The sequence below is a fragment of the Thunnus maccoyii genome, chromosome 3 (genome assembly GCF_910596095.1).
Source record: "Thunnus maccoyii chromosome 3, fThuMac1.1, whole genome shotgun sequence".
In the NCBI taxonomy this organism is placed as follows: domain Eukaryota; kingdom Metazoa; phylum Chordata; class Actinopteri; order Scombriformes; family Scombridae; genus Thunnus; species Thunnus maccoyii.
The window spans coordinates 13,519,476-13,541,026 of record NC_056535.1 but is presented as its reverse complement, the minus strand read 5'-3'; the positions used below and the strand labels follow the sequence as shown (position 1 = coordinate 13,541,026).

General features: G+C 37.6%; 1 long non-coding RNA gene across 2 annotated transcripts; it reads left to right on the top strand.

Annotated features, from left to right (window-relative positions):
* The first annotated feature begins 9,260 nt into the window (after positions 1–9,260).
* Positions 9,261–20,858, top strand: LOC121894543. 2 transcript variants are annotated; one of them, XR_006095564.1, is made up of 3 exons: positions 9,261–9,338; positions 19,470–19,631; positions 20,544–20,858. It is a non-coding gene; the product is annotated as an uncharacterized LOC121894543 (long non-coding RNA). The 2 variants fall into 2 exon arrangements; XR_006095563.1 differs by lacking the exon at positions 9,261–9,338 and having other exon boundaries at positions 19,355–19,631.
* Positions 20,859–21,551: the final 693 nt, after the last annotated feature.

Here is a 21,551-nt window from a genome sequence, read left to right as displayed (position 1 = left end):
AATGTCAGCTACAACAACTACAACATGTTTTTAATTATGCTTTATTTTCCTAATGGTCAACCTACATGAACGATACATTCCACCATAATGGCCAGTTTACTCCATCGTAAGGGCATCTTATAGGGCAAAGTATGGCTGAATTTGGACTTTGGACTTCAATTGTATGTACTGTGACCAGTTCACTGTCATCACGTCAAGTTTGCAAGGGTGCTGGGCTGCAAAGGGATAAAGATGTGCTCTGAGATGGGACTTCAGAACCTCCAGTCTTTCCATGGAGATTAATTGACATTCCTGACCCTGCAACTCATTTCAAAATGTATTTCTGAACAGCTCCCAACAGTTTTGATATGTGCAGCTCTGCTGATTCACTCTCAACAAACCTGGTCAGAATGCGAGAATGAGATTTTCCCTTTACATGAGCTGCTTAACACCTTTGTCCGTCTAGTTTAGCCCATGAGCTTACATTATATATTATAACTCATTACATCAATGTATTTATACAGCAAAAATGAAAAAAGCAAATGTCATCCTAAGTAAATATTTTACATAGCCTATTAATATTATTATGATGATTATTGTTTTTTAATTATTGATAATAATAATCAGTATTATTTTTTTTTTTTACATCATCACTTTGTAGCCTATATTGCTGCAAGATTATGGGTAATTTTCCGAGTGAAGTCTGGTGGTCTGCACCCCAAGCAGACTCTCTGGAAGTCTGCTGAAAGTCTGCTTGAGGCCCCTTGTGGGCTTGATGTATTACAGATTTCACTCACCACTCGCAGACTTCCCAGGAACTCGCCCGCAAAGTCTGCAAGTCTGCAAGTATGGTGAAGTCCAGACATTTGGATTTTGCTTATTTCATGTTCTTCACTGGAAGGACACTTCACCATGTTTTTTGTTCTTGAAAGGGCGCTCATCATGGCATCATGTTTTCTCACACCTGGGAGCACCCATGAGGGCTCTTTTTCCACTTTTTTTTCACTACGAGGGCACCTTTACAGAACCTCCAGGTCACCCCATTACAACGGAAACTCATAAGGCATTACATTACATCTTGTGGGGGTACTTTACAGGCACTATCACATTTTCTTCCACTGAAAGGGCATCCATGAGGGCATTTAATTCCAGATTGTCACATGTAGAGGCCCTCTATAGGGCCCTTCATCCTGATTTACCCATAACTAAGACAGTAATTACAGAACTTTGGTATTTTTTCTCTTTTGTTTGGGCACCTCAGAGGGCATTTTATGTTTGTTCCACGGTGGGGGCACCTTAAAGGGCACTTTCACTGTATTTTTTCCCTTAGGGGCACTTAATAAATATCACATGTCAATGAACAAACATTTCACAGTCATAAGAACACATTTCAAGGTAAAAAGACAATCTAATCTAAAAATTCTAAAAAGTGTGTTTAATGATTGGTTGATGTTCAGATGCTCGGCAGAGTGTTTAAGACCTCATGCGCCCACAGTTGTGAAACCTATGAATGACAGGTGATATCTGCATGTTCTCTTTTATATTGGATGTATTCTTTTAAAATTTTAAAGTTTTGGTTTTAAATATATTGCTTATTTTATTGATAAGTAAGTACAGTATTTGATCAATTGTATTTATTGTTTCACTTTATAACTTATTGGCTTAGTCTTATATGTTAGTGTTGTAGTGGTAGTTTTTTTATTTTGCATTGGTGACCAAATTAGTTTGCCCTGGGGATTCATTTTTTTTGTAATTCAAATTTTTTAGTATCTATTACACTATCTTATACAAGACATAATGACACAATAACACAAGACCACATATGACAATAAATCAATAAAGTAACAGAACAAAACACAGTCAAATAAATCTGGGCTAGTAGAATTAGCGACAAGTAAAATAAGAAAAAAACCCAATAAACTGTAGAGACAAAAATAAAAAATAAGAGGGCACAATGTATCAATAAATACCAAATACAACATAAATGGGGTAGCATGTTTTCATTTTTAAAAAATTGTAAGAATATTTACTTCCTGTCAGGTTTCTTCCATTATATACATCAGAATATTAGACCAAACTTCATCAAACTTGTAATCATTAGTCCTTGCAATAAGAGATTCAAAAGATCTCAAAATTATGAAAACTATCCTTCATAACTTAACAAGAAAATTACAAGAAAATCTTTTGTTTATTTGTTTTAAGATGAATGTAATATCCTTCTGTAAGGAAACACTTTTGTAAGGTGCAGGTAGTTGACAAAAGGAGTATAACATAATTCATGTTTCTATCATTTTACTGTAGTCTGAGTTGCTTTTTAGCTATTGAGGACACACCATAGTTGTACAAATTCAGATTCAAATGTTTAAACATTGTGTTTTCCTAAGATGAGAATTACATTCTTGCAAAAGTTTAACTGAGAGTTGAGACTAAGGTAACAAAAATGAATGGTTCACATTATAATCTTGCTTGAATTACAGCGGGGAAGCTGGACATGCATGATTAGCGTGATGAAGAATTTTATGCATAAGTGTATAAAAGCAGTTCTTGAAGCCATTGGATTTGATTTTTGTCCTCATAAGTCACTGAGGCCAAAGCCTCTCGTGCAGTTGTGGTTTTACACTAATATAATTTGCCATGTGGACAAATTAATCTCTTGGAAAATCCATAATAAGCATTACAGGAAATTAATTTGTCTGTAATAGGATTACAGACCTCAGTCACAAATACCATCAACAGTTCCCACTTCACTTTTGTTTTTTGTTTTTTTTACCCTCAGTTTTAGGACAGAGCTGCAGGGACAGATTAAGAGGAAATACTACAATAAACTGAGTTGTTCTAAGGTTTACAAGACTCCTTCTTGTTTGCTATGCAACCTCATCTCTACCTCTTTCCTTACATAACAATATCATTTTTATTCATCCCCTCTTAACCTCTCTATACTTTCCCACCCCCTCTCCCCATCCATCATTTCCTTCTCCACTCTCACTTTCTCCTGCTGCTTGACTGTCTCTTGGCCTTTCTGTCATATTTCACAGTGGTCTTTTAATGTTTGACGTCAGCCTAGGTGGACACCGTACACTGTCTGAGGCCGTAAGTCTCTAAAATTACATGAGCAGTCACATTTCTGATCCAATATCTGGGCAAACAGGGAAATCTGCGTGTGTTTTCCACCTACTGGCAGTGATCGGCTGTAAATGGCAAAATAAATCACCCAGCATCAGTGTTTTATGATGCTGGTGAGGGATGGCAAATAAAAAAGGAGTGAAAAAAATACAAGCATTGGATAACACACATGTTGTCTGAGGTGATAACAGGTCCTTCTTAGAATCACTTGCAGTCTGACAAGACAGAGGCCAGCTGCTTGTATCAGACAACAAAAAACAACAACAAAAAAGTATTCTACAAGATACTACTTACTTTCATTTGATTCCTTTTTCCAATTGAGAATGTTTTTTTTTTTTTTTTTTTTTTTACAATATCCTTTTTTACAGCCTTTCTGCTTCACCTGACAGTTTTAAGTGGAGAGGGATATGAGATAGGCGTAGGAGGGATGAGCGGATTGACTTGCAACATATGACTCAAACACAGAGGCCAGTGACTGGTCTGCTGTAACATCCCTCACTTAATGTTTGTTCATAGGCTTACAATACCAGGATTATTCTTTGAACTTGAAATTCTTATTTGATTGAATCATTTATCAAATAAATTTGTGGGTCATTTTTCCAAAGTATATTAAATTTGGCTTCAGCCACTTTGTTTAATTTAAGAGGGTTATGAGCCTTAGACACAACAAACAATTTCTGGATAAGTAATGCTACTTGAATGTGGATTATGCTAAAACTTAAAAATAACTGCAATAACTTCTATAAATAAGGCCATTTTCCCATGGCAAACAGCCACCTGATTATTTCACTGTTACTTTGAAGTGGATAAATTATGGAAAACTTATTGAAATACTGGAATTACTGAAATATTGTTTACTTTTAGTCCGTCTGCTACTTTGTGTTGTCAGAGGGAGGGTAAGAAAAGAAGAGAAAAGAAGGGCAAGAGAAAGAGAGGTGAAGCAAATGAGAGGGTGAGGGAGTCTTGGTTCAGTGGGCACTGAGTTTAGTGGGCCTCATTAGAGATGAAGCTTCATAATAGAGGATACTCACAAACAACCTCAGTGCTTTGACCTCAGTGGGGCGACGTGGTTCATAGAGGACAGGCTTGGATGAATACATCAGGATTAGGGGTGCCCCTGGGGCTCCTCTGTTGTTTCCCCCCTAGAAATGATTTATCCTGATGAAAGAGTTACCCTGAAAATCAAGAACAGGCTCAGTGACCAAAAACTGGCAATCGAAAAAGGACAACACAAAAAATTGTGGCAACCAAAAGAAAACAGACTATGTGGTCACTGTTTGACAGGTGAGGCACTTCTTTCTACATTATAAAACATTCAATGAAATAAGGAACATTTACTTTAACAAGTTCAACTCTGTAATTTCAGATTTCGAAGAGTTTATGACCTCTCAAAATTACTCAAATATATATAAATATATATAAATCTTAATGTTGTGTTAATGTTCATATCATTGTTATTTTGTATTGTCCAAATATTTGAACAAATTGTATTTTGATGCTTTGGTGATGTTGTTTTTGAAACCTTCATGCCATGCCAAAAAATGAATTGAAAAAATGAGTGATGTAAGTGATTTACTGCACTCCTTCTCCAAAACTATAGAAGACAATACATATAACTTTCATAGTTTCAAACCAAAAAAAGACATTCACCTTCTACATAAAGTCATTTAATCACTTTTGCCACCATAAAAGAAAACTGAAATAAAACTGAGGATACTAGCTATCTAAAGACTTAATCTGGGAAATATCTGACGAAAGGCTCATTAGACTTTTGAAATATGAAGTCACAAGCAGTAATGTAAGGTATTTCTTTGATATAAGGTCTTTTGGAACCCTTCTCTTAGAGACTGCAGCTTTTTCACCGATAAGACTCTTAGCTTGCATAGAGGGTCCATGCAGGTCATACATCTGTGGAAAATGAAATGCAATTAGAGGCAAAACTATTCCAAACAACTGATAAGATCAATAAACTCCAGTGCGAGTGTACCATCAAAGCTCTCTCTCCTCCTCTTTCCATCAAAATAGCCATCTCTCCTCCACCCTCATCTGCTGCATCTTTTTATCTTCCAGGTATTTGAATCCCTTATAATGTACTCTATAAGGGCTGTGGAGAGATTTGTTTTAAAGGTAACCTTTTAAAGGTAACAACAAGGTAACATGCACATTTCCAGATATATTTATATTCTGGGGGTCTGCTGGAATATCTTTGCATGATTTACAATTCAAAAAACTCCTTTTTTTTATACTGCCCCTCAGTTCAGCCTCTGTCTGAAACAGGCTGTTTTAGCTCCTGTCTCTTTAAGGCCCCCCTCCCGAAGAGCCCACTCATATCTGATTGATTAGTTTCTGGAAGCTGCCCCTCAGCAGACTTCCACCAGCTCCGGAGGCTTCATAAACAAACAGTAGTAGTAGGATTTCACTTATTTTTCTCATTCTTTACTTAAAATGTCAACTCAAATACATCAGTACACATTTGAGACAAAATCCAGTCCGAAATAGGTGTGTGGACAACAAATGGAAGAATGGAAGAATGGATGGCCATTTGTGGGCATGTGCAGACAATCAGATGTCATCACAAGGAGGAAGTAGAAGCGTTCAGAGCAGGTTAAGCCTGGGCTTTTGACTTGAAGGCAGCATTTTCACATACGCTCCTCAGGTTTTGGAACTGTGACCATGTTTAACATAGACATCTGACATTATAACCATAAATAAAATGACAGAACATCAATACAAGCATGTTACGTCCCCTTTAGGCACTGTTGATTTTTTAAATGATTAACTCACCCACAACAAGTTAATAGCAACTTTGGTTCAGGACAGAGTTCTTAGGCAACCTGATGGGAGATGATTCAGTTGGGTCACGCTGTATGCCTTCATTCTTCCTGCTGTAGATATCTATAAATACATTTATGGTATATAAAGTGCATTTAATTTAAAATAGACAGATGCATATTTCAGCACTCTGAAGTGCTTCACTGAAGCAAAAAGATTAACTTTCAGATCAGTATTTCTTAATAGCCTGGATGATTCCCAAGACTCAAATTTTGACAGAGCTGTAAGTTTGGTAAGATATGAAAGGATGTTACAATACATAATAATAGAATAGAATATTTTAAAATGTGCATGTTTATTAAGAGTACATATTGAAAACATGGCATGTTGACAAAGTAAAAACAAGATTGTTAACAATGTTTGTCACATCAATACACATCTCTTGGCTCCTCAGATCCTCAAAGGTAATTCAGCATTAAGTCCAGTCAGTCACTGAGATGGGAGGATCAGAATTTCACGGTGAAAACACAGGAGTGAGCTAAAGCAGAGACACGGAGGCCTTTGAGTCTGGGAGCATCTTGGCTCTGTTCCTCAGAGAGGAGCAGTTTCTGTACGACTGGGCAGGTTGTTCTTTCAGGTGGTGACGTATCAAACAAATGTCAATGTACAATGCCGACAGCTGTCCAAACTGACAACATTTTCTCTGCATAATGTTCTCTTTCATATGCTTCAAACTACATAATAGTGAAACGTGCAGCTTTAGATGGATGCAATATAATAGTACTTAAAATATTCTTACTTTTGTAACATTTACAGGCACAAATTGTTCACTTTGAATTGGGCACAAATGCTATTTGTCCCCTTTTCTTCACTTAAGCGATACTGTTTTTGTATAACTATGTGGATAAGGTGTCTGGATAGAGGTTACATGTAGTTCAAATCTCCATGTCTTGATTGTCAGTTTTAACAACCTGCAATCTATAACCAACATGGTGTCTGAAACCCTCCAGTGCTGCAAAAGTGTGATGTTACACATAATGACCTACCTGGGGAGAGAAGGCCACAGACAATTTGAAGACATTTAGTGACCCTGCAATGTTAAACAGTGAAATACAGCAAATGTAATATATGAAAATCAGCTGCCCAAAACATTTTGTCCGCCCCCCCACCATGGCTGCATACAAATCAAAATAAAGCACACACTGAGCTTTCTGTTGGTCTGACACAAAATAATAATCAAGAGTCTAAATGATGTTCACAGTAGAAAGCCTCTCTGGATAATGGAGCAATATCAAAGAAGGTGAAGTCTGATGAGGTGGTGCAAAGTTCACAGACAGAAACCATGAGATTACAGAACAATAAGGACATGTTTAAAGAAATCAACATTTTGTGAAATACGCTTATTTGTTTTCTTGCTAAGTGTGAAAAGTATTTATGAAAAATCGATACCTCTTATGTTTGTGCAGTAAATCTTCAGCCAAGAGATGTTAAGCTTAGCATAAAAAGACTGGAAACACAGGAAACAGCTAGCATGGCTCTGTCCAAAGGTGAAAAACCACACCTTCCCACACAATTTGTCATTTTTAGAACTTTGTGTCCTGTATGGATTAAACAAACAAGATATAATGGGTCAATAAGGTGCTGCCTTTTTTCAAAACCATTGGACAAAGTCAGACTAGCTGTTTCCCTGTTTCCAGTCACTATACTAAGCTAAGTTAGCCTTCTAATGGCTCTCCCTACATATTTAGCGCACACTCATGACATTGGTATCAATCTTCTCATGAAATTCTCAGCAAGAAAGCGAATTAGCATAGTTCCCAAAATGTGAAACTATTCCTTTAATGTTTCAAACAGTTTATCAAGTTTTCTAAGACTGAGTGACATGACTTCATTGTCAAGCTGCATAATCACACTGTCAACTGCCAAAAATCCACTTAGTTTAGATGAGCTGTTGTCCTCATATAGTGACATTTAGGAGTGTCCTTTGAAGTATAAAAATAACAGATGGCCTTTCAAACCAACATATATAACGGTGTGCTTTCCGCACAGCTCCCTTTAGTGAGTGACATACATGTTTATTTAATCTGAAAAGCAGTGGGTGTTTGGATGTAAAAGCAAATGGTAATTAAAAAAATATATACATCCATATACACCATGTATATACAGTACATGGAGGTCAGTCTAACAGTCCAGTTGGGAGAGACACTGTGCTGTCCCAGCGGTGCTGTCCGCTGCATCACAATGAGCTTCAGCTCTCAGCCTGTCTGAGTCGATACTTGAGCCAGAGGAGAGACACAGACCGAGGGAGTGGTACAATAAAACGGGGAAGATAAGATGAGAAAAGGTAAATTGTAAGTGACTGAAAACTCTGAAAGAAACTCCAAGAATATCTCTTTGTTTACCCTCCATCTGACCTTCATTTATGTATTGATTTAAAGTGTCTTGATAGTTTTACGGTACAATTTGGAATGTTGCTTTTAGCCCTTCATCGAGATTATTCTGAGCAACAGAGAGGATAAAACAGAGCAAAGATATCAGAGTGAATTGAGATAAATCACAATTATAAAAATCTATTCAGTGACAAATGAATGGATTAACTGGATACATTTCTCATCTTTCCTCCACTACAGTAGTTTTGATTAATTGCCTTCATTAAGGCTTGTTTCACGTCACTGATTGTCTCACTCTTTAGGATTCTCTTATATACGCAGTCCAGTGCATTCAGCTCTGACAGGATCTGGAAGGTGGGTGGACGCTGCTGGACTTTGGACAGAAACAGTTTTAGTGAGCAGACATAACAAAGCATCTGAAATATCTGCTGACGCCAAGAATTTGCGTTGGCCTGGTCTAAGCGAGCCAGATGTTTGCAATTTACAATTAATCTTACATGAGATTGCCTTAACATGATCACTCCAAAAATTCCTGAACACAGAAATGGGGAAAAACAGTTTAACGCTTTAACTCCACAATTCAGTGCTACATAGGTCACAGTCTTTTCACATGTTTCCAGCAATTATATTCTAACATGTATAATGTGTTTCAAAAGAAATCTCTGATTTTCCCACACAAGAACTTTAATGAAACTGACCTTCAACAAAAATGACACGTTTTGCAAGCCCATCATTTCCACTGCATAAACTGAATCTCTTCTACTACTGTATGGACTTAAACCATATGGACTGTATATAAAGATGGATGTAGTGAGGTGTGACGTCACCCGTTGGTTTGCATCGGAGCAAGTTTGAAGCCCAGAGATGCTGCTTATGGTCAGCGCCATTTTTTCATTTGGAAACACACCCTGCTACCTCAGACTGAAGCTAATGCTAGCTTGATGGGAACACTGAGCGTTTTACACTTGGGCTAATGTTAGATACATTGTGCTAACAGGGCAGGTAACATAAGTAACATTAAACTCACCAAAGTATTGCAACAATAGTGAGTCCTGGAGTCGGGGAGAGCAGCAGGTGAGTGAACTGTCAATCAGCTGTCGATCAACGCCGACACAGGAGACATGAGATCCTACTATAAGTCTTCAAATCTTATTAATGGAGCAATAATTTCCAAAATGACCACTGGTACACTTATTACAGACCTGCCAATCTGTAAGCATTTTGTGTAGCAGGTATACATTTTGACATCAATGTACACTGGTATGATTTGTCACTCAACTAAAGCTGGTGACGACTGAGTTCAATTGTGCACATGCAGTACTCAAGTCTAACAAGAAGAGGCAGCAGCATGTAGCCCGTTGAAAAGCAAAAGAAGAAGAAAAGTTCGACTAATCATAGTGCCAGATTCATTCCTGCTGCCTTCACCAGAATATCAAGCGGGGATGATCATGATTGACAAATGCATAATGTCATTTCAAGAGGCTGCAAATTGACATAAACACGACAACGATTTTATCCCTCTTGTTCCCCCTCCTCACTCCAGCTGGCTGCTTCCTCAAGCGAGGACACTTCTTTTAACTCCTTTGCAAAGTAAATGGAGTGAGGTGGATGTGGAAAGTTGAAATTGTAAATTAACTTAAGACCTTCCACGATTGGGAAAATATTTAACATTAATAATGTTAGCCTAACGTTACGTAATTTGCAAGCTAACTTGCTTGTTCACCAGACATTTAAGTTGGCAAGGTAACGTTAAGTTATAATGTCTTTGTGTAGCAGAATGTTGAACATGACTCTTCATAGTGTGTATTCATAATTATTATTGAAGTCAAACCTGTAACCGTAATTAGAGGAGCAGATCATGGCACAATGGAAAAAAAGAGTGTGCCTAGAAAGTTACCAGGAGGTGTGTGTGTGTATGTGTGTGTGTGTGTGTGTGTGTGTGTGTTTGTGTCTGTGTTGGCACTGTAGTATATAATTTTGATGGATGTGATTACTTCTACAGTTTCAACAGCCATGTTCATATTCAGCCTGTATTGTTATTAGGTCATCATAACATTAAGTAATAGCCTACCTATAATGACAACAGTTGTATTAACCAGCTCTAAAATATTTATTCCATCGTAGCCACAAAATAGTCTGTTCGGTTGGTTAGGTTTTTACAGCTGCATTGTCATCATCTCTTCAAATTAGCTGGAAATCATATTTTCATTTTTCATTTTCATATTTTATTAGTATCAAGAATTTTCATATTAGTGTATCGCTCAGTTTTTTGTTTGTTTGACTGCTGCATGTATGCAAATCAGTGGAGTGGTCCATAGAGGCAGAGGAGGTTGTGAGAAAGAAAATTGAATAGTAGGTTATCATTTTATAAATCTTTTGTATATATGTTACAAATGTTTTTAAACTAAGGGGTCAATGTTTGTTATCAACTGAATGTGATGTAATGTCATTGTCATTTTGGGGATATATGTTGGTGAAGAAATCCTACTCCTAGTCTAGTTGAACTCTTGAACTTGTTTCTATCTTAGGGTTTCTTGCTGACCTCAGGGGTTAGCTAGAGATATCTTTTTCTTAAGCCTTCTGTTTTAGAGACTGTGTGGATCATGAGGTGCCTAGACAAGTTAAAGCTGAAGGATGTCCATGTTTGAAGTTAGTGATTGACCATGAGGTCTCTGTTAGATCGTATGACCATACTTGTTTGTAAGAAGGTGTAACGGTTTGTGGAAGTGTCCATTTAGGGACCAGACTGTTTTCAGCTTTGCTTCTGGAGAGGTATAAAGCTGTCTAGTTTGGGTTCACAATCTTTAGAGAAAGGGCCAGCTGAACAACACGCTTTCTCTCCAAAAAATACAAGATGATTGTATTGTTGTTTGTGTTTGGACATTTGTATAATTGTTACTGATGGTGTGATGGATTGTACAGTGTCTACAACTGCTTCAACAAGTAACAATGCTTAATGCTTTCTTTATGTCTCTGTGTGCTTTTTGAGCATCAATGAAAAATTTCCACAACAGTTGATCCTCCTCTATTTTTTGAGAGGCAAAACGGAGATCAAAATATAGAAAAGAATATTTGGTTGAAACAAACCATAACCAAATCTCAGTATTATTTATAAATTATTTTTTCTCCTCTTTGGAAAAATTCCATCATGAAATTCTGATTAAAATGCCTCAACAGCGACACTGGCAGGACAGGAGGAGAAAGGGCAGTCTGTGTGAAGTGATGGTGGGGGGCAGTGGAGGGGAGTGGGGGACAGAGGAGGAAAGGCTCCTGCTGTCCTTCTCAGGGCAGGATCTCCTACATCAATTTAATGTACTTCATTTTTTTCATGCTAATCTATGATTGGTCAAGACACGTAAAATGACGCTCCACAGAAGGATGTCCTCCCTAACCAATCAACAACCAGAATACAATATTGACATTGCGTTGGTCCAATGACAGTTTCCAGATTCCATCTTCAATTCTTTCCACTGTAACGTACATGAGTGTGACAAACTGGTAGGAGAAGAAGACCGGTAAGATATAGATAAATTGATAGAGTAGCATATTAGAAAATAATTATAACACAAATTGTGAACTATATTTTTAAACACATCAGTAAAACATTACATCTTATTTAGGCCCTTTCAACAACCAAATTTCCTTTTTTCAGATTTAGAGGTTACATTTCACTTCTTTTATCGAGCAGTAGATAGCTGCTTCCATTAGCCAATGCAACAGTTGGCTTGTTGTAGCAGCCCTGATGGACTGTTAAGGACTGCTGTTAAGCTAACCAGAGTATAGATTTGGACTGGGCGGCGCAGCAGCGACAGGATGCCGCTGGGGAGAGGTTGTAGAGAGAACCAACCGGAGAATCAACCAGGAGAGTTAGCTTGTTTGTCATTGTTGCTAATAATATCAGACTGGTTAACCAGCAGCCACAAACTAACACACAAGATGACCAACAGCCACAAATGGACATTATAACATAGATACCTCATCTCCAAAGACAGAAAGAAGAAGACATCAGATAACGCGAGTCAGATACAGCTTCTCTCTCTCTGTCTCTTTGGTCGCTAATTTCATCTCTGATGGTTAAAATGTCTCTGTGGCTGTTGTGTGAATTTATCTCCTTAACAAGAATGCAGCAGAGATCATATAATGTGAGTAGATAGTTTGCCTGTTGAAGTTACAGTGAGGTTTCTGGACTCATTCATTCATTTGTTATTGATCCAGTTTTTAATTGAGTGGTTGTTCAGTCACCTGTTGATGTTGTGTGATTAGTGAATGAGTGCAGGAGGTCTGGCTGCTGGCTTGTGACAGTTTCTTCAGTTGGTTTTTAAGCTGAGTCATATATTGAGTAATAGCTTAAAGTAACTAGAATAACAGGTGTTAACATGTCAGCTTTGTGGACTATATTTTGTATGTGGCGCATATAGATAAGAGTGTGTAAGTCATGTATTTGATACATGCATTAATACTTTCTGATGTGAACCTACACTTTTAGATCTGTGAATGTTTTTAGTGTTCAGTCTCTCTTGTATTCAGCACTGATCTGAACCTGTATCAGATTATAAGCTTTGTGGTACTTTATCTATTTCTGTATACTAAGAAAATACATAGGAAACACGTGTAAATCATGTGATATGTTTTTGTTTTGTTTATGTTTTTGATGAGAGCCTAAATCTGTGTCACAATAGAACAGTACTATAAATTTCAATTTCACTTTGTTGGTAAAATGACACATCGTGAACCACTCCATGGTGAAAATGAGCACTTTGTTTAGAAACAATATGTATATGCTAAATGTATTTAAAGAAGCAGCCTTTTCACCACTCAGCGGTTTTTGGTTTTGAACGCAAATTGTTTTATTGGCATATAAAATTGCCCCCCACCCCTCTGATTTCATCGGGTGGGGGACAATGATATAGTTTGATGAGGTTTATTGTAAGATTCCATGTTGGTTTTCCTCCTGTCCTCCCCAGCCGCCACTGATGCAAATGATGTACTGACAAGTGTATGTTTGCAAATTATGTACAATAATTCACTGTGCAAACAGCATTGATTTGCATCTGATGCATCTAGGTCACTGAAGTGGGTTTTTTTTTAGAGCTTTTTCTCTGAAATCAGCTGCCTGCTGTGACCAGAAACGACACTATGAGAGAACTGAAAGTGAACCAAAACAGTAAAGTTGCAGCTGGACAGCTAATCAATGAGCTGACACTCTCTATAAAGCCGCAGAGTCATTATTCATAATTCTTTGCAGGTCCATCACCACAAGCAACACCTCTGACATTACACATTGTTATTTGATACATTGTTATTAAAAAAGTCAGAATATCCCAACTTTTTGTGTTTGTATTTCATTACGTTATCCTCTATATTTAACTTGATTTCTTTTTAATTGATTTTTATTTTGCTTTTCAGTGTGTTTTTAAATGTTATTCCAATACCTTTCTTTGCTCCATGTAAAGCATTTTAATTGCCTCTGTGTTTGAAAGGTCTTCTATAAATAGAGTTGCCTCTCCTACATAACTGTTCAACTGGATTCACTTTGAACTTATAAGTAATCTCTAAAGCCTCCGCGGGCATCTAAACCTCCCTAATCCCATTTTTTCCACAATGTTTCACTTTGCCAGTGTACCTTGTTTAAAGTGAAAGTGTTCCTGTTTGTGACAAGTAGTATTATGACAATTTCCTTTCTACGATATCCTTAATTCCAATATAAATATGAAATGAGAATGAAATGAGAATTTGTGGTAGATTTGAGGTAAACAGCCTGAGCTGTCTGTGAAAGAAAGTGAATGTCACATTGTGTTACTAAAAATGCATAATGAATAGAGACTGAGCTTGTTAGCAGTGAAAAAACAGATATGACATCCTACAATATCTTTTAGAGGGTACTATAAAGCCCAAGGGTTTTTTTTAGGGGGATGCCTAATTCATTTATATTCTGGCAGCCCTTTGTTGATTCATCTAAAAGATGCTGTGCACAGAATGACCTTGTGAGGTGTGATTGAGAAGAGATATTCTGATGCACAGTGAGTTTTTCTTTGTGTGACTCAATTTGCATAGATTTCTGATGAAGAAACAGAGGTGATAAGAATTCACATCAGAAGTGTGTGAGTGTCTATTTTATTGATTTCAAAAAAATAATGCTTTGAATCCTTGCCTTTGGCAAGCTTAAGGTCTGTCTGCAGTTGATATCTGGAGATCTTGAAGAAGAACAATCTGGTGTAGTAGCTTGTTTTTGTTCTCCTCTTGAGACTCACAGTGGCCATGAAATTACAACAGCAACAGCCTTGATTCATGCTCCAATCAATCAGATTCACCATAACCATTAAAAGTCAAGTGTTTTCTCCTTGTGATCATCTTGGTAATCGTGTCCGTTGTCTCATGTTACGCACCATGAATTAGCAAGCAGACATGACAATGTTACAGTCATTTTCTCATGTTTAGTAGATATTGCCTCAGCATCATCAAGGAAAACATGAAGCTTGACTTTTTTTTTTTCATTGAGAGCCAGAGATGTTGACACAAAGGAGAAAGGTTGCAGCAGGATTTCACACTAAGCCAGGAGGTAATATGTTGGTGCAGCAGCAGGGCTATAAAAATGCACCACTGAGAGGGAACAATTTTGTGATTTGATCTTAGGGAGAAGAAAATAGATATTTTTAGCAATAACTGAACATAAGATGAGAGACCTTGCCTTCTCATCTCTTGTTATTACATAGATAGACGATGAAAGTGTTTTTCATCACAAACACTACAGGATATACAGATTGAGTGTCTAAGGAATATTTGAATTAATCTTTCAAGTATCCAAATTACTTGTTTGTTTTGCTAAAACTGTCTCCTTATGCCTCAAGCTTAACACACACAGTGCTGTGAAACTACAAAAAGATCACTATTCGGACAAATGACAAATTCGGACAGTTTTAAGAACTTAAATTTGCCTAATTGTGTGTAAATGATTTGATTCTTGATCAATTTAATTTGAACGCCCATGCTTCCCATGATCACAATAGCTCAAAGCCTCGAGATTAAGATTTTGAAAAGCACAGTGAAGAAATGAGACAAAATCAATCAGAATATCTCTATTTACATTTAATGCCCAACATCCTTTAGCGTGAACACATTCATTTCCCAGGGCACTAATCAGAATGATAGATGGACAGTGCCAAGGTAAACCACAACCTCATAGCTCATTGTGAGTGTGAGAGAGAGGACAGAGTGGTACAGAAACTGCCCAGATATCTTACATCTATTTAAAGAATGCAAACACATAAATTCTGTCTGGCAGGGAAGGAATATTTCTTGTTTTATAGCAATGTACTCTCACACACCTCACAAGTTAAAGGAGTACTGGCTATTTAGAAATGATTGTTGAGGTCAAAGGGTCGCTCTGGGCTCATTAACTGTGATCAGGCTCCAGCGTGAGCTTGGCTGCTGCAAAGCTCAGTTTTATGAACACAAGAACACTCACAGGAATCCTAAAATCTTTTATGATTCTTTTTGAATTCTGATGCTTTGATAATGCGTTTATTGACCCTCATTATAAGCATGAAGGTTATGTTATCATTTGTTCGGTGACAGAGTCACTCAGTTATGATATTTTGATGTTCAGATGTAAGAAATAAAGGCTGATACCATGGGATATAATTTTTAATGACACATTTTAAAAATGAAAACACAGCTTAAGCACTATGGAGTCAAAGAGCAAACAAAATCTGGCTTTTGGTTATTCCCTGTTCTCTAATAATATTGGATTTAAGCCAAGTTAAAGTGTTTCTTCCCTTCACTGAGGTGTGAAATGTAGCTTAAAGGTCAATTTTGTCCAAGCTGCTCTAATTAAAATCAATATTTTAAAAACTGATTATGACAAATGACTACGTCTATGTGAAAGGTGTTGCTGGCAGTGTTGAGAAGTTAATGCAGGGTCAGCAAACTATCCAGTCAGCTGAATACAGTCACTTTTTAACTGTTTGCTTCCAGGACAGATGAGAGGAAGAAAGTGCTGTAGAGGATGCAAAAATGATCACTATATAAATATATATATATATATAATTATTATTTTTTTAATCATAAAGCTTAGTTTTTTATCAAAAAATGACAGAAGCTGAACTTGTCCTATCTGATGGTTCTATATGTAGAACTGTGAAGCAATTTACATCTATTAATGTTTTGGTTTTTATTGCTAATGAGTGAACGGGTAGTAATGTCACGTAAAAAATGAGACCTGGGTTGTCTGTAACAGCCCGAGGACTGATTTCTATGTGAAGGTCATGGGCTGGATTTTCCGTGAAAATCCAACGGAAGTGACGTTTTTGCCCTTTCCCGATTGCCTTGCCTCTCTCCCGCTAATGTCAACAAATGACCAACATAATGACACAACACAACAAAAACAGTGCTATCCAACTAAAAACACCCTGCAGATATTAGCTCTCCAGCTAATGAAACAGCTGGCTGCCTCCATCAACCACTACACATTTCCACAACAAAACACCCCCACAATGTCAAGTCACCCACTCCCAAGCACAAATAGCTAAAACAAAATTATTTATTAGACAAAGGAACAGAAAACAAACTCTAGAGCAAGCCTTTTTATTCCTGTCGGTTGTCCAAAGGTCATAATAAGCACACATTTCACAACAAAACCGCAGCGTGTTGATCCCCAGCTACAGCTCATTGCTGCCTGACCACAGCTTGTTGCTCCCTGGCCACAGCCCACTGAGCCTATCAGTGTTTAGTAAACACGGTTGGTACAAAAAAGTTGGCGGTTTGTGGGTCGGATCAGGCTTGGATGGTTGATTAACGCATATTTGTGCAAGTTGTGCTGTGCCGATTGTCTCTTGCCGGCCAGCAGTCACAGCGCAGCAAGAGCATCTGTGTGTGTGTTTGTGTGGGAGTGAGCAAGTGCACGTACATACAGCGAGGGGGGTGTGGGGTGAGGGGACTGACTGATTGGGAGTGAGACATCACCTCCAATAGTCTTGCACTGTGAGCGCGCAAGCACCAGGATGTTGACTATAGCTTATTTAACAGCCACAGGTGTCACTGATGAGAAGGAATTTCTGATTCCTACATACAGAACCTTTAACCATAACTTACAGAAAGTGGACTTTGGACTGCAGGAGACGGCTGTTTGTTTCCCATTTCCTACCATGAGTGTTACATTTCCAACCGTGAGTTGGGACAGTTTTTTAAAAACCATAACTACCACCTTAACCCTGTCATATTTACTGTTGCCATGATGATACCATGTTTCTCATCTTAACACACTGATCATTTTGACTTAAACCATGATCTTACCCTAACCAAGTGGTTTTTGTGCCTAAACCTAACCAGACCTTAACCACAGAGTTATCACCATAAAACATTATTTTTTTTAACAGTGATGTGTAAGGGTTAGAGAAAACACAAATTCTGTTGTCCTGCCAATTACTGACAATAGAGACGTCATATTAGAAAATGCTCCTGAGGGTCTTTCTGGAGTGCATGGTCAAACGACCTATTTGGTTGTTTAATTTGGAGAACTTGTTGGAATTCTTACATATGTTTACCTCAGGTTTTGGACCTTTGACCATGTTTAACATAGGTATCCGACATCATAAAAGTATAAAAATAACAGAAATTACAAAAAACAGGATATGCCCCCTTTAAAGTGAAAGGAAAAAGAAAACCCATTTTTGAGCTTGCAAGTTTGAAACCCAACCCCATACACATTTACTTTGTTTACATTTTTAAAAACTTAACTTCCTGCACTGTTTCTGTGGAACAAACATCATCTGCCTAGCAGACACATATAATAACTCCCACTGCAGTAACAAACACAGATATACTATTGATCAGAAGCAGATGCTGAAGTCTTTTAATTTTCCAGGACACAGCACAGGAGCAGACCTCACATTTGCTACAACTACAAACAAAAAACAGGCCGGCAGGTGTCAGAGAGCCTTTACAAAGCCCAGCAGGGCTATTGGCCGGGATCACTTTCCCTTTGCAATGAGCCGGACACAGATGGTGTAATGGGCATCATCAAAATCACCATTTTTATTTGATATTTTTCACTTCTGTTTCTCTATCATCTTTGGATAGAGAGATTTTATTCAGCAAGTTGCCAGTCCATCACACCTTCTCACACCCACAGTAATAGCTATGGACATTTATAAGCTTTCAGATATATTTCACTTTTTTGGGGGGAAAAAAGGAAAGTTAGTAGGTTAGTGTGTGTTTTTAGGAGACAGGGTTGCATCAGACTATGTCAACTTTACTGTCAGCTAATGCATGAGATTTAGGGATTTAGACAAAACCATAGGCTCAGATAAATGTTTCATCTCTGAATTAAATGTATTCACACAGTGAGAAAAACAGATAATTAGGCTGTGTAACAGATAGGGATGTATGCAGATACTGCACTCTGCCTTTGGATAACCTTCAGTAAATGCATGGGGAAAATGTAATATCTACAATCAAAGGGTGTTTTTTCAGCCTTTTTGTTCATTTGAAGTAGTTTCTTTAAAAAAGTAAACTAGTTTTAGTTTTCATTTGACACAGCTCTCTTATTTTAGAGATTTGGCTTAGCTGTGTAGTTTTTTTTTTTTTAGTTAGTTACAGTTTCCACCGAAATTACAAATTTATGGCTTAATATTAGATATTATTTTTATCTGATAAAACACAATAAAAAATCAGATTCTGGACTTCTCACTTTTGATCAATATAATGTGTTTTGCCTTTCTGGGGCAGTATCACTTTTATTGATGAATTAAAAAGGATTAATATGAAAATTATCAAACCTTTAAACAAAAAATGCAATTCAAAAAATATATTAAATAATTTGGTATTACTAATCTGAGGTAAGGACCTGGCACATGATAAGTACCTATGTGACATGAGAGACAGTAGTCTGAACCCTCTGACAACACAGTGCCAACTGTCAAAATGAATCACACTAACTGCAACAGCTGCCCAGATTTACTTTGTATGCACCCTGTGAAATCTGTGGCTTAGCAACAATCTCTCTCATGACATTGATAATGATGATGTGATATCCCAACTGCTGTGAGATGTCTTACAGTGAAATATGTCCATTACAGTTTGGCAGTCCTACTGAGAGTATCAGAGTCTAATTATTATGTAGTCCGCTTCCTCCATCAGAGGTTTATCATTTCCTCACGCTTGTTTGCTCATTGTTTGCATGCCTCTGTGGGACTGAGACGGGTGTAGATTGATGGATGGGTCACCAGAGGTGCGCTGTGCTCAGAGAGACAAACAGCTGAGAGAGGACGCACACCTAAAGGCCCCTCAGTCTCATCAGGACGGGAACTGACAGATAAGGGCTCAGCTGGCAGTCTGTATCCGACAACTGCTCGATTCTGTGGGTGTGTGGTGAGTTTAAAGCTTGGCTCTTTGCAACATTTACATGTGTTATAATTTCCATACACTGTGTGCAAATCTGCCTAATTTTTAATTGAGATAACAAACATAATAAATGTTTCTACATTTTTCAATATAAGAGTTAATGCTTCACCTCAAATCAAATTGTCCCCTTGGAGAAACTTTTTTCGGGCTCAGCAACACAAAGCATTCATCTCCAGACACACTGCACTTATTTTAAAAGTATTTAAAGTCCAGCTGAAATCACTTTTAATCATCTCTTTTTGCAGTCACAAATAATGCATGGTTTTTAAAGGTATTGTTAATAGTTTTGTATTATTAGAATTAAGAAAAAAGGTCTTTGGGGAAATATCAGAAATGCTCCATTTTATCTTAGCCGGCTGGGGGTGTGTAGGTGTCTGTGTCTTATTGACATTAGCTGGAAGGCTACCGGTGCTACACCCTACAGAACAGCGACAAAGTAAACAAACTGCTGTAGCTACATGTCATGGACAGGAAGTGTGTGACTAGCAGGGATTTTTAAGAGCCAAACCAATATCTAAGGTTTGGGACAAGATGGGTTTATGTTTGTAAGTTAGATAAGAAAGAGACTTTAACAGAAAAGCTAATGCAATTGTTGTTCAGAGTCTGTGGCTAGTGTGTTGTGTAGCAGGATGCTATCAGGCTCAGCGTGATCATCTGCTCTGCCTATGATAGAATGCCAAGTTATTGCTTTATCGGGATACGATTTGTTGTATTGAAATAAGGACTCCAGCAGTATAAGTGGTATTTAATCAAATTAATGTAAAACTAGGGGGCATGATCATGAAATCAAAGAATGTAATGTGACGGCCCCTGCCTGACCTGTCTCAGGAGTGTTGATGCTGGTGTGGTAATGTGTTTATCATATTTTTGTCTATAAAGGTACCTGGGAGAGTGTGTGTGTGGCAGCCAGCCGAATTTGGAGCACCTGTGCCTAATGCTGCCATAAAGGATAAAAGGCCAACTCCCAGCGTTGTTCGGGCTCTCTCTCACCTTGACTCTCTCACCAGCCAGCAGCCGCAGGCCTTTTGTTTTGTTTGATTCTGGTTTTGTTTTTTTCCTTCACAACACCTTACACTTCATTACTCACACATCCACACTTACATGACTGATGTTACTGACTGACGCGCTCCATATTTGCAAATTACTGCTTCAGTTGTTTACTTTGTTATAATAAATATCTTTACTTTATTGCCATCCATCGTGTCCATTCCCATATTTGTCATGGCCTAGGAGCCGGGTTATGACAGTAAAATATAAATTTCATCAAGGAGAACACAGGACAAGTGATTTATGCCATAGTAGACGAAAAAAGAGCAATTTGATTTCAATTTGACTTTAATATATACAATAAAAAATACATTAAAGAAAGCCAAAGTTCACGAATTAAGCAGTAAAACTGGAATATAGCAGTAGTAATAGTATAAGACAGAACAAGTTATAAGAACATATTCCAATAAGTGAGTTGATATTGAAATACAAAACTAAATGTAAAATAAAGTATAACAAAGCTTGTGAAAAGACCCTGAGATAAAAATGCACTTTTAGATGTTTTCAAAGTCAGCCGTTGATCTCTTCCTCAGAGTCTACTAGTGTGGATGTGTTTTTGTGATGATCTACCGTATTTGAACAATGATAAAGAACAGATATTTGTGTTTATATTTCTAATCTTCTCAGGAGGTACTTACTAGACAAGTGAAAACTGATTTAGAGGGATTTAAAGATCACCTTTTTCACGGACTGTTGATCCAAAGCATTAGCTTCACAGCCCAGAGAGACTACTGGTGAATGTCATTAACAAGTAAGACTGGACAACGTCTCAACCTTGACTCAGAGCTCAGAGCATTTACATCTCTCCTGAAATGCCCGACTTCACTCTTGTTACGCCCG